This window comes from Panthera uncia, assembly GCF_023721935.1.
Source record: "Panthera uncia isolate 11264 chromosome A1 unlocalized genomic scaffold, Puncia_PCG_1.0 HiC_scaffold_17, whole genome shotgun sequence".
Lineage (NCBI taxonomy): Eukaryota > Metazoa > Chordata > Mammalia > Carnivora > Felidae > Panthera > Panthera uncia.
Genome location: NW_026057577.1, coordinates 76,088,270 through 76,103,448, shown reverse-complemented (window position 1 = coordinate 76,103,448; position 15,179 = coordinate 76,088,270). Strand labels below are relative to the sequence as shown.

General features: G+C 35.0%; 1 long non-coding RNA gene across 1 annotated transcript in view; it reads left to right on the top strand.

The window, feature by feature from the left end:
• The first annotated feature begins 1,143 nt into the window (after positions 1-1,143).
• Positions 1,144-15,179, top strand: part of LOC125934329 (uncharacterized) — a 68,714-nt gene continuing 54,678 nt past the window's right edge. Inside the window, exon 1 of the long non-coding RNA XR_007461322.1 lies at positions 1,144-1,222. This is a non-coding gene — a long non-coding RNA (uncharacterized LOC125934329). The remainder of the gene's footprint in view (positions 1,223-15,179) is intronic.

Below are 15,179 nucleotides of genomic sequence, written 5' to 3'. Positions count from 1 at the left end.
ACTGTGAGATCATGACCTGAGCCGAAGTCGGATGCTTAACCAACTGAGCCACCCAGGCGCCCCCTTTAGTTTTGACAGTAATTCACTGCATATTTTCTAAGTTTTTGGAAGCTATTTAAAAGACAATAAATTTTAATATATTTTTGAAATATTTATTTACTGAGAGGGGGGAAGGGGCAGAGAGAGAGAGGGTGAGACAGAATCCCAAGCGGGTTCCAGGTTGAGTGGAGAGCCCAACACAGGGCTCAATCTCACCACTATGAGGTCATGACCTGAGCTGAAATCAAATCAGACACATAACTGACTGAGCCACCCTGGGGTCCCTAAAAAGGTGATAAATTTAAAAAATGGAAGATGTTACCTAAAAAGATAAAAATGGGCCAATGCTCAAAAATTAAAATCAATATTTAGTGAACATCCTTCTAGATCTTTTCCTATAAAATAAATTTGTATAAACCAGATAGAAAATGATGTTTAGCAACCATTTATGATGGAAATCCCTTCCATTTAGGTCGTGTGAATTTCACATCAATTAATATAGATGCATGCCATTTCTTTTTCCTTTTGTCAATAATATCTTTGGTATGGGTATAAATTATTTATTTTATCAATATGTTATTGGTTTAGTTTTAGATACTTTCTGAGATTCTGCTCTAAAGTAACACTGCAGAGTGCATTTTTACATGTAAAATATTTAGGCTCCAGATTGGCTCTGTAGCCAAAGAAAGCATGCAGACTGGTCTATGCAATGGAAAACTCACAGCAAGTAGGTTGAGATGTTACAGATTACCTGCACCTGGCCTTAAGGAGTATTTGTGTCATTCTGGCAGATGATAATGATAATAGAAAAGTGAACACATGTAAGTTACCCTGCAGGTACTGTTGAGCATGTGAGGAATGAAACAGTAGAAGACTGAAATTTCCTTCCAAATGACATTTTGGAAAGCAAGACCCTTGTGATTTCTTAATTAAAGGAAATTATTTATCTTTTTAAAAAGTACGTTGTTTTGGTGTTGTTGCTGTTTCATTATTGGCTGGTGGAGTTGGAGCCTAGCAGTGCCCATAAATCTGGAATAAATCTGTTGAGTCTGGTACAGAATGGCAGTTAGGCAAAGCACAGTGATGTTCCTGGAGGGTTTGCCAGTTGGAAGTCGTTCTCACAGATGGAATCATCACAGTGCTGGGAGTAGTAATTGAATATTGAATCCCCTGGACTTGCTCGGTATTTACCCCTTTTATTCCTATGCAGTAGGTCTTTCGGTTTTTTACTTTTCTTTCTAAGAAACTTCCTTTTCTGCTGATTTTTTTTTATTTTTCAATTTTTATTTTTATTTTTTGCATTTCTGCTCTGTTGATTGATATTTCCAAAAACTCTTTTTAGGGTTAACATGTTTCACCCCTTCGCTCTTTGTAAATCCTGACAAAGCAAAACCTTTGAATATTCAGTTTTGTTTTCTAATATGGTAGGTATATTCTGCAGCTTTCAAACACACCATGTTTTTAGAAAGTAAACAATCAATAAGAGATAAAAAATGTGGTTCATATAGTAGAAAACCCAAACGTTGCGAGTTTAACTTCCTCCCCTGGTTCAGGAGTTAAATTCTTCAGTTGAAAAGCCAAGTGATTGAAATGCAATATAATATTCTAGTTCTAATTCAAGAACCATGGTTGAAGAGCGATGGAGAAAATGAAGAAAGGGAAAACTGACATTTTTTTTCTTACTTCCCAAAGGTATTTTATAAGCCTAACAGCTACAGATAATCTAAAGTTTAATATTTCTGACTAAAGACTTAAAAATGTAATTACTTGTTTTGCTCTGTTCTTCCTAAGAATTGTTTTGGCAATCCACATTTTCTTCAATACTACAAGTTTTGCATTAACCTTTAGGGCAACAGACTGGAATTGTTACAGGTTTTGCAATTAGCTGTGGTTGTAAAGTCAGACATTCAGAAGCAGAACTCAGTGTCAGAGTGAGCATCTGATGAAAGTACCAATGTACGTGGAGAATAAATCTGTTGCTGTAGCAACCAGTCCTCATTCTCTACCAAAGGGGAAAAACAAAAAGAAAACAAGTAAAATCCCTCAAGTTTCAATTTAAAAAGATAGCTATTCCATATGGAATTATGAATAGAATCTTTAAATTCAACATTTTAACCAATAATAAATGACAGCAACTGTTATACTTTTAATTCAATCCATCAGAAAATAACTTGTAAGCCTCGGAAAGTATACATTTTGGGCCAAAAGAAATTTGCTTCCTTTTGACAATGGGCTTATTTTGTTTTAATTTAAAAATGTACTGAAAATTCTTATGGAAGCATTTTTCTGTGAGAATATCTGTGGCTTTCCTGGAGGTTCAGAAACAATCTTCACTGATGTAGCAGGCTGATAGATTTTCTTCTACACTGAAAGACTTTTCATGAGCACCTTCTTGAGAACTAGACAGAGATGGACATTTGTTGAGTTATAGACAAGTTTCCTGGCTTCTAGTAACCCAGTAAAAATAAGGAAGAGAACATCATACAAACACAATATATTTAAAAGCCATATATATATATATATATATATATATATATGTATATATATATACGCATATATATATACATACATATATATGTATATGTATATACGTATATATGTATGTATATATGTATGTATATATATGTGTGTATATATATATATGTATATATACATATATGACATATATATATATATGACACAAATACGGAGACAGTAAAATAAGCTTTATGTCAAAGTATGTTTTAGAGGAGAGGACCTAAAAAGCACTTAATCGAAATGAAGTGACAAGGGAACTGCTATGTGAAATCTTTTTCCAAAAAAAATGGTTTACAGGTAGCAGATGTCTGTTTTCTGGTTAAACTAGGAAATGTCCAGAATGATAAGAAATTTGGGTACGTCTGATAAAATAGTAACAGCATGGTGGAAGGAGAAAATAGGTGTTTCCAAGCATATTATCTGGTTTTGCAAAGGACTTGAAGGTGAGAATAGAAAAATTACTGGGCAGATATTTGAACAAGGATATTTGTTGAGAGGCTGGAGTAGATAGGAGAGATCACAGCAGCCTGTCAGTTGAAAGCTTCCCAGTGAACAAATGTGAGACCTTACTTTCTTTATAATGTGAGTGCCTTATTTTCTTTACACAATTAGCCACCTTTTCTAACTTTCCAAGTATCTGTTATTTCTAATTTTCCAAGAATCTGTTATTGCTGTATATGCGTATAGTGCTGTTAATCTGAAATTGTTTTGAGAATTCACAATTCATAAAAAATAACTTTTAAATGGCTGTGGCAGAATTTAACAGAGGGAAAAAGTCATAATGTAAACATTCCCAGTTTGTAGTAACTATTATCACTGTTTCAATACCTTTTAGCCAGATATACCTAACAGAATAACATTTAATTTTTTGTATCATAATGCATTTTTTCTTAGTGCAGCTTGGTTACTTATGAAAATGAGGAGATACTATTTACTCACATGGAAAGAAATATAAGTGGAAATTTCAAATGTTTGTATCTACTTGGATTTCTTTAATGCACATACATGTTCTCTATTGGGGTGATCATAGCACCTTTTGGCACTAGTCTATGTTAAAATGTATCCATTTTCTTTTATGATTGGAATTTAGTTAAATTGGGATGCATGTACTACTCCAGATTTTGTTTTCTAGATTCTATGTAATCTTTTTGTTCATCAAATCTGTTGGAGTGACCATCAAGGAAGACACTCATAACTGAACAAAATGAGGTAATATTTAAATCCAGGGATGAGTTCAGGTGCTGATTGTGTAAGGCTGCCTACCCCAGCCCTAAGAGTTCATATGCACGTGTGTGTATACACACACACACACACATACACACACACACACACACACACACACGTGATCACTGGGTAGAAGATCACAGAATAAAACCATTACATTTAAAGTGAAGAACCATTACAAACTGGTTCTGCTAATCTTTCCTAATAATTCCTAAACCTCTTTTTGTGATGACATGGTTGAGACAATTTGAGGCATTTGAAATGAGGATTCAATGTGGAAATAGGTGTAGTTATATGATCTTTCTGAAAATATCCTTAGTTGAGTCATGAAATCAGTAAACTCTCCTGAGTTCCTGTGAAAGTATTGGTCTGTGGTTTCTCTGTTTTGGCGTAGTTTGTCTAGAAAAGCTATAACGACTAAGCAGGGTCTTATTCAATCATGGAATAAAAATTCACATCTATATACATTTTATATATTAAATTGGTAGTAACTGGTTGATTGCGTTTGAAGTGTTCTGTCCTAGGGCTAACATCTGAAAAATTCTGTTCTATATATTTTCTTTATTTTTTAAGTTGTTTTAAGTGAGAGGGTAATATGGTTGCTGTTACCCTATCAAGTCCAGCAGCAATAGCTCCATTACAAAGTTCATAGGGCTATACATTGCATAGTCCCAGATTTATATCTTTAAACTTGATCACATACACATACACCTGTGTCACAGTTGCTTTAGTATGCTCCAGTGGAATTCTCAGGCTACTGGTAGTGTGAGTTTTTTTTAGGTTCTACCTACCAACATAAAAGCAAATAAAAAAAAATGAGGATTAATAAGCATGGCATAGGGGCTCTTCTAAGGTCCTGCAAGGGAGAAAAATATCACACATTTTAAGATTCGTCAGCATGGTTCACAGACCAACTTTTTAAACTCCTCTGAGTTTTATAAATCCCCTGAGACTGAAAAAATAAGGCTGTAAACTTTACCCAGCCAAAGCCAAGCATTCTTATATTATTAAGTCACATTCATTTTCTTTTCTGGATTGCACTAAAAATAAAGACATTGTAAAATAAGAAAAAAATGGGAGGTGGCTGGGTGGCTCCGTCGGTTGGGCTTCCTACTTCAGCTTAGGTCATGGTCTCAACGGTCTGTGGGTTCGACCCCGCGTTGGGCTCTGTGCTGACAGCTTGGAGCCTGGAGCCTGCTTCAGATTCTGTGTCTCCCTCTCTCTCTCTGACCCTCCTGGATTGCACTCTGTCTTTCTCTCAAAAATAAATAAATATTAAAGAATTTCAAAAAAAGAAATAAATGGTTAATAAGCATTTTAATTAAAGAATTGAAAGTAAAGTATTCTTAAATTATTGTGGTCGAGATTCTTTTAAAACACATGAAAGATGTTATTTTTGACTACAGGATTACAAAACCAAATGAAAATTTATTTCTACTATGACAACAGATGTGCAGGTTCAGACACTGGTACAAAATTTATGTTTTTATTTTCCAAATGAATGCCAGTGAATTTAACTGTACTCACATAAGTGACTTTAAGAGCTGTTAATACAGATATTTGGCAACTATGTCCCTAACATAAGAAACCTGCAACCTATCATTTATCAAAAAACTATTCAATATACATTTATTGAATGTCTACTCTGTTAAAAGTCTCAAAAAGATAGAAAAGTAATGTGAATCATGGATATTTCTATTAAAGAAGTTACAATCTATTGAAAAATGATGAATATGTATACAATATAGTAAATAAGTAGTAATACAAGAAACAAGGGAGAAATACACTTCTCAGAGACTATCATATTTGTTGTGTTAAGAAAGATGTGTTGATAAAGATGGGTGTGTTAAAGATGGGATAGAAAGAAAAAGTGAAGTGTAAAGTAAGATGGTGAGATAGTGACAGGAGAAGGCCTTCAACAGTCGTAGGAAAGAGGCAAAGCTTATTCTGGGAGTAAGGGGTTGCACAATTTGCCTAAAAATAAGGCACAAAAAAGTGGAGAAACATAGTACTTTAGTTGAGTCAGGGCCATCATGCATAGGGCCATCTTGATCCCTAGGTGACTGTGCCCTTGTGATGAAATTAATTCATACCCGTGTCTCCTTACAAGAGTTCACTGTTAGGTACTAGATACAAAATAACAACAATTATCAAAATACGAGCTTTATCACCAATTAACAAGGCCAGGGATATAAGCTAGTCATATAGTTCAAATTGTCTCCTTAATACTCTGTGAATGTATCTAAAAATGGGAGCCTTATGAGCTAACTAATGGAGGGCTGGATGTAAGGAAAGTTACCCAAATACCTACTTAGAAGACACCCTATCATGTGGATGCATTGTCAAGAAAGGGGGGTGACATATGAGCATGGCTTTTGACAAATATAAACATGACTTTTAACACATGTGACTATGACTTTTAACACTTGACCTTAGTCACACTTAGTAAACGGCCTACATTTTGCGAAGCTTCAAGAATACACACACCTTCATTAACCTTCTTTTATTTTAATTAGGTAGCTTTATAGAGACATAAATTAAAGTCTCTGAAGTTTAAGCTTGATTAGCATCAAAGGAAATCCCCCTCTGTCACACACACAAAATTAGTCTGGGTGGTCTTTGAGGTGTAATGCTCTAGAAATAATTTACATACTCTGTTTTGACATGAGGTAATTCTCTGCATTTGATTTAATATTTTTCTCTTTAAAAATCACCTTTTTTTCTCAAAAGCATCTATAGGGAGAATTTCTTTTTATATGTATTTGATATTTTTCCTTCCTTTATCTTTCTTAATATAATTTCTGAACCCTTGAGCTATAATCTTTATAAGGTAAAACCTGACCATAAATATCAACAAATAAACTCTTGCTTGACTGCAATTACTCATTTTATGAAAATTTCACTGTTTTGTTTCAAGTTTTCATTTAAATCCTGGTTAGTTAACATATAATTTAATATTTGTTTCAGGAGTAGAATTTAGTGATTCATCACACACATATAACACCCAATGTTCATCACAGCAAGTGCCCTCCTTAATACCCATCACCAATCTACCCCCCATCCACCACCCTCCATCAACCCACAGTTTGTACTCTATAGTTAAGAGTCTCTTATGGTTTGCCTCCTTCTCTTTTCCCACTTCCCCTATGTTCATCTGTTTTGTTTCTTAAATTCCACATATGACTGAAATCATATGGTATTTCTCTGACTTGTTTCACTTAGCTGAATACACTCTAACTCCATCCATGTTGTTGGAAATGTCAAGATTTCATTCTTTTTGATGGCTGAGTAATATCCCACTACACACACACACACACATGCATAAACCAGATCTTCCTTACCATTCATCAGTCAATGGGCATTTGGGCTCTTTCCATAATTTGGCTATTGTTGATAATGCTGCTATGAACATTGGGGTGCATGTGTCTCTTCAATTCAGTGTTTTTGTATCCTTTGGGTAAATAGCTACTAGTGCAATGGCTGGGTCATAGGGCAGTTCTATTATTAACTTTCTGAGGAACTTCCATACTGTCTTCCAGAGTGACTGTGCCAGTTTATATTCCCACCAACAATATAAGAGGGTTCCACTTTCTCTGCATCCTCACCAACATCTCTTATTTCCTTATTTCCTGTCTTGTTAATTTCAGCCATTCTGAAAGTTGTGAGGTGACATCTCATTGTAGTTTCAATTTGTATTTCCCTGATGATGAGTGATGTTGAGCATCTTTCCATGTGTCTGTAAGCCATCTGGATGTCTTCTCTGGAAAAATGTCTATTCATATCTCCTGCCCATTTCTTAACTGGATTATTTGTTTTTGGGTGTTGAGTTTGATAAGTAAGCTCTTTATAGATTTTGAATACTTACCCTTTATCAGATATGTCTTTTGTGACTATCTTCTCCCATTCTGTAGGTTGACTTTTAGTTTTGTTGATTATTTCCTTTGCTATGTAGAAGGTTTTTTTATCTTGATAAAGTCCAATAGTTCATTATTTCTTTTATTTCTCTTGCTTCTGGAGACATGTCTAGTAGGAAGTTACTATGGCCAGTGTCAAAGAGGTTGCTGCCTGTGTTCTCCTATAGGATTTTGATGGTTTCCTGTCTCACATTTAGGTATTTCATCCAATTCGTATTTATTTTTGTGTAGGGTGTAGGAGAGTGGTGCAGTTTCATTCTTCTCCAGGTCGCTGTCCAGTTTACCCAATGCCATTTGTTGAAGAAACTGTCTTTTTTTCACTGGCTCTTCTTTCCTACTTCATCAAAGATTAGTTGACCATATAGTTATAGGTCCACTTATGGGTTTTCTATTCTGACCCATTGTTCTGTGTGTCTGGTTTTGTTCCAGTACCAGACTTGATGACTACAGCTTTGTAATATAGCTTGAAGTGCAAAATTGTGATGCCCCAAGTTTGCTTTTCTTTCTCAAGATTGCTTTGGCTATTTAGGATATTTTTTGGTTCCCTACAGATTTTAGTACTGTTTTAGCTCTGTGAAAAATTCTGGTGGTATTTTGATAGGGATTGTATTAAATGTGTAAATTCCTTTGGGTAGTGTAGATTTTATAACAATATTTGTCCTTCCAATCCATGAGCATGGAATGTTTTTCCATTTCTTTGTGCCATTTTCAATTTCTTTCACAAATATTCTATAGTTTTCAGAGTACAGATACTTTACCTCTGTGGTTAGGTTTATTCCTAGTATCTTAGGGTTTTTGGTGCAATCGGAAATCCGGTTGATTCCTAGATTTCTCTTTCTGCAGCTTCATTATTGGTGAATAGAAATGCAACAGATTTCTCTATGTTGATTTTGTATCCTGTGACTTTGTTGAATTTATGTATTAGTTCTAGAAATTTCTTGGTGGAGTCTTTTGAGTTTTCAACAGAGGTTCATGGCATCTGTGAATGGTGAATGCTTGACTTCTTCCTTGACAATTTAGATGTCTTTTACTTCTCTTTATTGTCTAACTGCTGAAACTGGGACTTCCAGTACTATATTAAATAACAATGGTGAGAGTGGACATCACTGTTTTTTTCCTGACCATAAAGGAAAAGCTCCCATTTCTCCATTGAGGATGATATTACCTGTGGGTCTTTCATATATGGCCTTTATGATATTGAGGTATGTTCCCTCTATCCCTACTTTGTTGAGGGTTTTATCAAGAAAGGATGCTGTATTTTGTCAAACGCTTTGTCTGTATCTATTGAGAGGATATAAGCTTCTTATCCTTTCTTTTATTAATGTGTTTTTATTAATATCACCATTGATTGATTTGTGAATATTGAACTGCCTTCACAGACCTGGAATAAATCATGGTGAATAATTATTTTATGGTGAGTAATTATTTTAATGAACTGTTGGATTTGATTTGCTAGTATCTTGTTGAGAATTTGTTCATCCATCTTCATCAAGGATATTGTCCTGTAATTCTTAGCGAGGTCTAAACAGATATAGTCAAAACATTTCACCCTAAAGAAGCAGAATACACATTGTTTTTGAGTGTACATGAAACATTCTCCAGAAAGGATCACATACTGTGTCAAAAATCGGGCCTCAACCAGTACAAAAAGATTGAGATTATACCATGCATATTTTCAGACAACAATGCTATAAAACTTGAAGTCAACCATAAGAAATATTTGGAAAGAGCACAAATACATGGCAGTTAAAGAACATTCCACCAAAGAATAAATGGGTTAACCAGGCAACTGAAGAAGAAATTTTAAAACTACGTGGAAGCAAATTAAAATGTATTCACAATAATCCAAAACCTTTGGGATGTAGCAAAGCGATCATAAGAGGAAAGTATGTAGCAATACAGGCCTATATCAAGAAGCAAGAAAAGTCTCAAATGCAATCTAACCTTACACCTAAAGGAGCTAGAAAAGGAACAGCAGATAAATCCTAAATCTAGCAGAAGAAGGAAATAATAAAGATTACAGCAGAAATAAATGATATAGAAACAAACAAATAAAATGAACAGATCAATGAAACTAGGAGTTGGTTCTTTGAAAGAATTAATAAAGTTGATAAATCCCTAGATAGACTTAGCTAAAAGAAGAAAGAACCCAAGTTAATAAAATCATGAAGGAAAGAGGAGAGATTACAACCAACACCATAGAAATATAATGATAACATAATTTAATGAAAAATTATATGCCAATAAATTTGGGCAATCTGGAAAAAGTGGATAAATTCCTAGAAGCATATAAACTACCAAAGCTAAAACAGGAAGAAATAAAAAATTTGAACAGATGCATAACCAGCAAAGAAATTGAATCGGTATAATCAAAAATTTCCTAACAAACAAAAGTCCAGGGCCAGATGGCTTCCCAGGGGAATTCTAAATTCAAACGTTTATAGAAGAGTTAATACTCCTCTCAAATTGTTTCAAAAAATAGAATTGGAAGGAAAACTTCCAAACTCATTCTACAAGGCCAGCATTACCTTGATTCCAAAACCAGATGAGACCCTGCTAAAAAGGAAAATTTCACTTTTATCTATATTTCTTTGTTGTAATCCCAAATTTATATATGAAAAGGAACTTTATAGGCTATGTAGTTCAAAAAAAGATGTTGAATGTTGTGTATGTTAGCTTTTCTAGTTGTTTCTTTAGCCAGTACTTGTTTACCTCTTCTGAAGGAACTACTCATTTCCTTCTGAGGTAACCCATCACACATTACCACATTTTATTGTAACACAGTGAGTCTACAGACATTCTCAATCTTTGACAAGACTACCTTCTACTTTAACATGATTTGAATGGTTGTTCTGTGGTCAATGTATAATCAGTTTGCTTATTTAGGGCTGGCTAGATAATTTTCATATGAATCCACTTATCATAAATTTTTACTTTGCATGCTATGCTATAATATTATATGTAATTCCTTTCTGTCTTCTGCGAGTCCTCACTCACCAAATCCTTTCTAATTAATTTCCATCCACCATTTTTCCTTCTCCATTTTTAATCATGTGTGGGAATATTTTGTATAGAATAGCAATATTGATTGATGCAAATAATATACGTTTTATTCACCATGGTCTATACACATTGTTATGAGCCTATATCCTTCTAAGTGTATAATTTATAAACAAGACCCTGTAAGGGAAGTGATCTTATTGTCACCATTTTCTAGTTAAGAAAGCAGATGTATAGGGGTGCCTGGGTAGCTCAGTCGGTTAAGCATCCCACTTCAGCTCAGGTCATGATCTCACGGTTCCAGAGTTCAATCCCCGCATCAGGCTCTGTGCTGACAACTTGGAGCCTGGAGCCTGCTTTGGATTCTGTGTTCTTCTCCCTGTTCCTCCCTGGCTCACACTCTGTCTCTCAAAAATAAATAAAGATTAATTTTTTTTATATTAAAATAAAAGAAAGCAGAGGTATAATTGAGGTTCATGAGATTTCCATATTCCATAGCATCAGCTAATAAGTAGCAGAAACATGATTTGAAATCATGCATGTTGGGGGACGCCTTTTTTTCCTAAATATAATTTTTCAGATTCTTTTTTAAATGTACATGCAAATTAGTTAGCATATAGTGCAACAATGATTTCAGGAGTAGATTCCTTAGTGCCCCTTACCCATTTAGCCCATATCCCCTCCCACAACCCTTCCCATAACCCTCAGTTTCTTCTCCATATGTATGAGTCTCTTCTGTTTTGTCCCCCTCCGTGTTTTTATATTATTTTTTCCCTTCCTTTACGCTCATCTGTTTTGTCTCTTAAAGTCCTCATATGAGTGAAGTCATATGATTTTTGTCTTCTCTGACTAATTTCATTTAGCATAATACTGTCCAATTCCATCCACGTAGTTGCAAATGGCAAGATTTCATTCTTTTTGATTGCCGAGTAACACTCCATTGTATATATATTTTATATAATTTTCTTTATGAATTCATCCATCGATGGACATTTGGGCTCTTTCCATACCTTGGCTATTGTTGATAGTGCTGCTATAAACATGGGGGTACATGTGTCCCTTCAAAACAGCACACCTGTATCCCATGGATAAATGCCTGGTAGTGCAATTGCTGGGTCATAGGGTAGTTCTGTTTATAGTTTTTTGAGGAACATCAATACTGTTTTCCAGTGTGGCTGTACCAGCTTGCATTCCCACCAACAATGCAAAAGAGATCCTCTTTCTCCACATCCTCGCCAACATCTGTTGTTGCCTGAGTTGTTAATGTGAACCATTCTGACAGATGTGAGGTGGGATCTCATTGTGGTTTTGATTTGTATTTCCCTGATGATGAGTGATGTTGAGCATTTTTTCGTGTGTTGGTTGGCCATCTGGATGTCTTCTTCAGAGAAGTGTGTATTAATGTCTTCTGCCCATTTCTTCACTGGATTATTTGTTTTTTGGGTGTTGACTTTGATAAGTTCTTTATAGATTTTTGATACTACCCCTTTATCTGATATGTCATTTGCAAATATCATCTCCCATTCCTTCGGTTGCCTTTTAGTTTTTCTGATTGTTTCCTTCGTTGTGCAGAAGCATTTTATTTTGATGAGGTCCCAGTAGTCGATTTTTGCTTTTGTGTCCCTTGCTTCTGGAGACGTGTTGAGTAAGAAGTTGCTGTGGCCAAGATCAAAGAGGTTTTTGCCTGCTTTCTCCTTGAGGATTTGGATGGCTTCCTGTCTTACATTGAGGTCTTTCATTCACTTTGAGTTTATTTTTGTGTATGGTGTAAGAAAGTGATCCAGGTTCATTCTTCCAGTTTTCGCAGCACCACTTGCTGAAAACTCTGTCTTTATTCCATTGGATATTCTTTCCTGCTTTGTCAAAGATTAGTTGGCCATACATTTGTGGGTCCATTTCTGGGTTCTCTATTCTGTTCCTTTGATCTGAATGTCTGTTCTTGTGCCAGTACCATACTGTCTTGATGATTACAGCTTTGTAGTATAGCTTGAAGTCCAGGATTGTGATGCCTCCTGCTTTGGTTTTCTTTTTCAAGATTGCTTGGGCTATTCGGGTTTTTTTTCTGGTTCCATTAAAATTTTAAGATTCTTTGTTCTAGGTCTGTGAAGAATGCTGGTGTTATTTTAATAGGGATTGCATTGAATATGTAGATTGCTTTGGGTTGTATGAACATTTTAATAATACTTGTTCTTCCTATCCAGGAGCATGGAATCTTTTGCCATTTTTTTGTATCTTCTTCAATTTCTTTAATAAGCTTTCTATAGTTTTCAGTGTATAGATTTTTAACCTCTTTGGCTAAATTTATTCCTAGGTATTTCATGGTTTTTGGTTCAACTGTAAATGGGATCAATTCCTTGATTTCTCTTTCTGTCACTTCATTGTTGGTGTATAGGAATGCAACTGATTTCTGTGCATTGATCTTATATCTTGCAACTTTGCTGAATTCATGAATCAATTCTAGCAGTTTTTTGGTGGAAACTTTTGGGTTTTCCATATAGAGTATGATGTCATCTTCGAAGAGTGGATGTTTGACCTCCTCCTGGCCGATTTGGATGCCTTTTATTTCTTTGTGTTGCCTAATTGCTGAGGCTAAGACTTCCAATACTATGTTGAATAACAGGGGCAAGAGTGAACATCCCTGTCTTGTTCCTGACCTTAGGGGGAAAGCTCTCAGTTTTTCCCCATTGAGGATGATATTAGCATTGGGTTGTTCATATATGGCTTTTATGATCTTGAGGTATGCTCCTTCTATCCCTACTTTCTTGAGGGTTTTTATCAAGAAAGGATGCTGTATCTTGTCAAATGCTTTCTCTGCATCTGTTGATAGTATCATATGGTTCTTGTCCTTTCTTTTATTGATGTGATTAATCACGTTAATTGTTTTGCAGATAGTGAACCAGCCCTGTATCTCAGGTATAAATCCCACTTGGTCATGGTGAATAATTTTTTTAATATATTGTTGGATCTGGTTGGCTAGTATTTTGTTGAGGATTTTGCATCTATGTTCATCAGGGAAATTCGTCTACAGTTCTTTTTAGTGTGGTCTCTGGTTTTGGAATCAAGGTGATGCTGGCTTCATAGAAAGGGTTTGGAAGTTTTCCTTGCATTTCTATTTCTTTGGAACAGCTTGAAGAGAATAGGTGTTAACTCTTCCTTAAGGAATGTTTAAGGTGTTAACATTCCTTAAATGTTTGGTAGAATTCCCCTGTAAAGCCATCTGGCCCTGGATTCTTGTTATTTGGCAGATTTTTGATTACTAATTTGATTTACTTACTGGTTATGGGTCTGTTCAAATTTTATATTTCTTCTTGTTTCAGTTTTGGTAGTGTATATGTATCTAGGAATTTGTCCATTTCTTCCAGATTACCCATTTTAATTGCATATGATTGCTCCTAATATTCTCTTATTATTGTTTTTACCTGTTGTGTTGGTTGTGATCTCTCCTCTTTCATTCTTGATTTTGTTTATTTGGGTCCTTTCCTTTTTCTTTTTGATCAAACTGGCTAGTGGTTTATCAATTTTGTTAATTCTTTCAAAGAACAAGTTTCTGGTTTCATTGATCTGTTCTACTGTGTTTTTGGTTTCAATAGCATTAATTTCTGCTCTAATCTTTATTATTTCCTGTCTTCTGCTGTTTTGGGGTTTTATTTGCTGTTCTTTTCCAGCTCCTTAAGGCGTAAGATTAGGATGTATATCTGAGATCTTTCTTCCTTCTTTAGGAAGGCCTGGATTGTTATATACTTTCCTCTTATGACCGCCTTTACTGCATCCCACAGGTTTTGGGCTGTGGTGTTATCATTTTCATTGACTTCCATATACTTTTTAATTTCCTCTTTAACTGTTTGGTTAGCCCATTCATTCTTTAGTAGGATGTTCTTCAGTCTCCAAGTATTTGTTACCTTTCCAAATTTTTTCTTGTGGTTGATTTTAAATTTCATAGTGTTGTGGTCTGAAAATATGCACCGTGTGATCTTGATCTTTTTGTACTTACTTAGGGTGATTTGTGTCCCGTTATATGGTCTATTCTGGAGAACATTCCATGTACACTGGAGAAGAATGCATATTCTGTTGCTTTAGGATGAAATGTTCTGAATATATCTGTTAAGTGCATCTGGTCCAGTGTGTCACTGAAAGCCATTTTTTCCTTGTTGATTTTTTGATTAGATGATCTTTCCATTGCTGTTGGGGTGGGGGGGAAGTGTTGAAGTCTCCTACTATTATGTATTACTATTGATGAGTTTCTTTATGATTGTGATTAATCAATTTATATATTTGGGTGCTTTCACATTTGGCACATAAATGTTTACAATTGTTAGGTCTTCTTGGTGGATAGACCCCTTAATTATGCTATAATGCCCATCTTCGTCTCGCTAGAGTCTTTATTTTAAAGTCTAGATTGTCTGATATAAGGTTACTCCAGGTTTTTTGTTGTTGACCATTAGCATGATAGATGGTTCTCCATCCCCTTATTTTCAATCTGAAGGT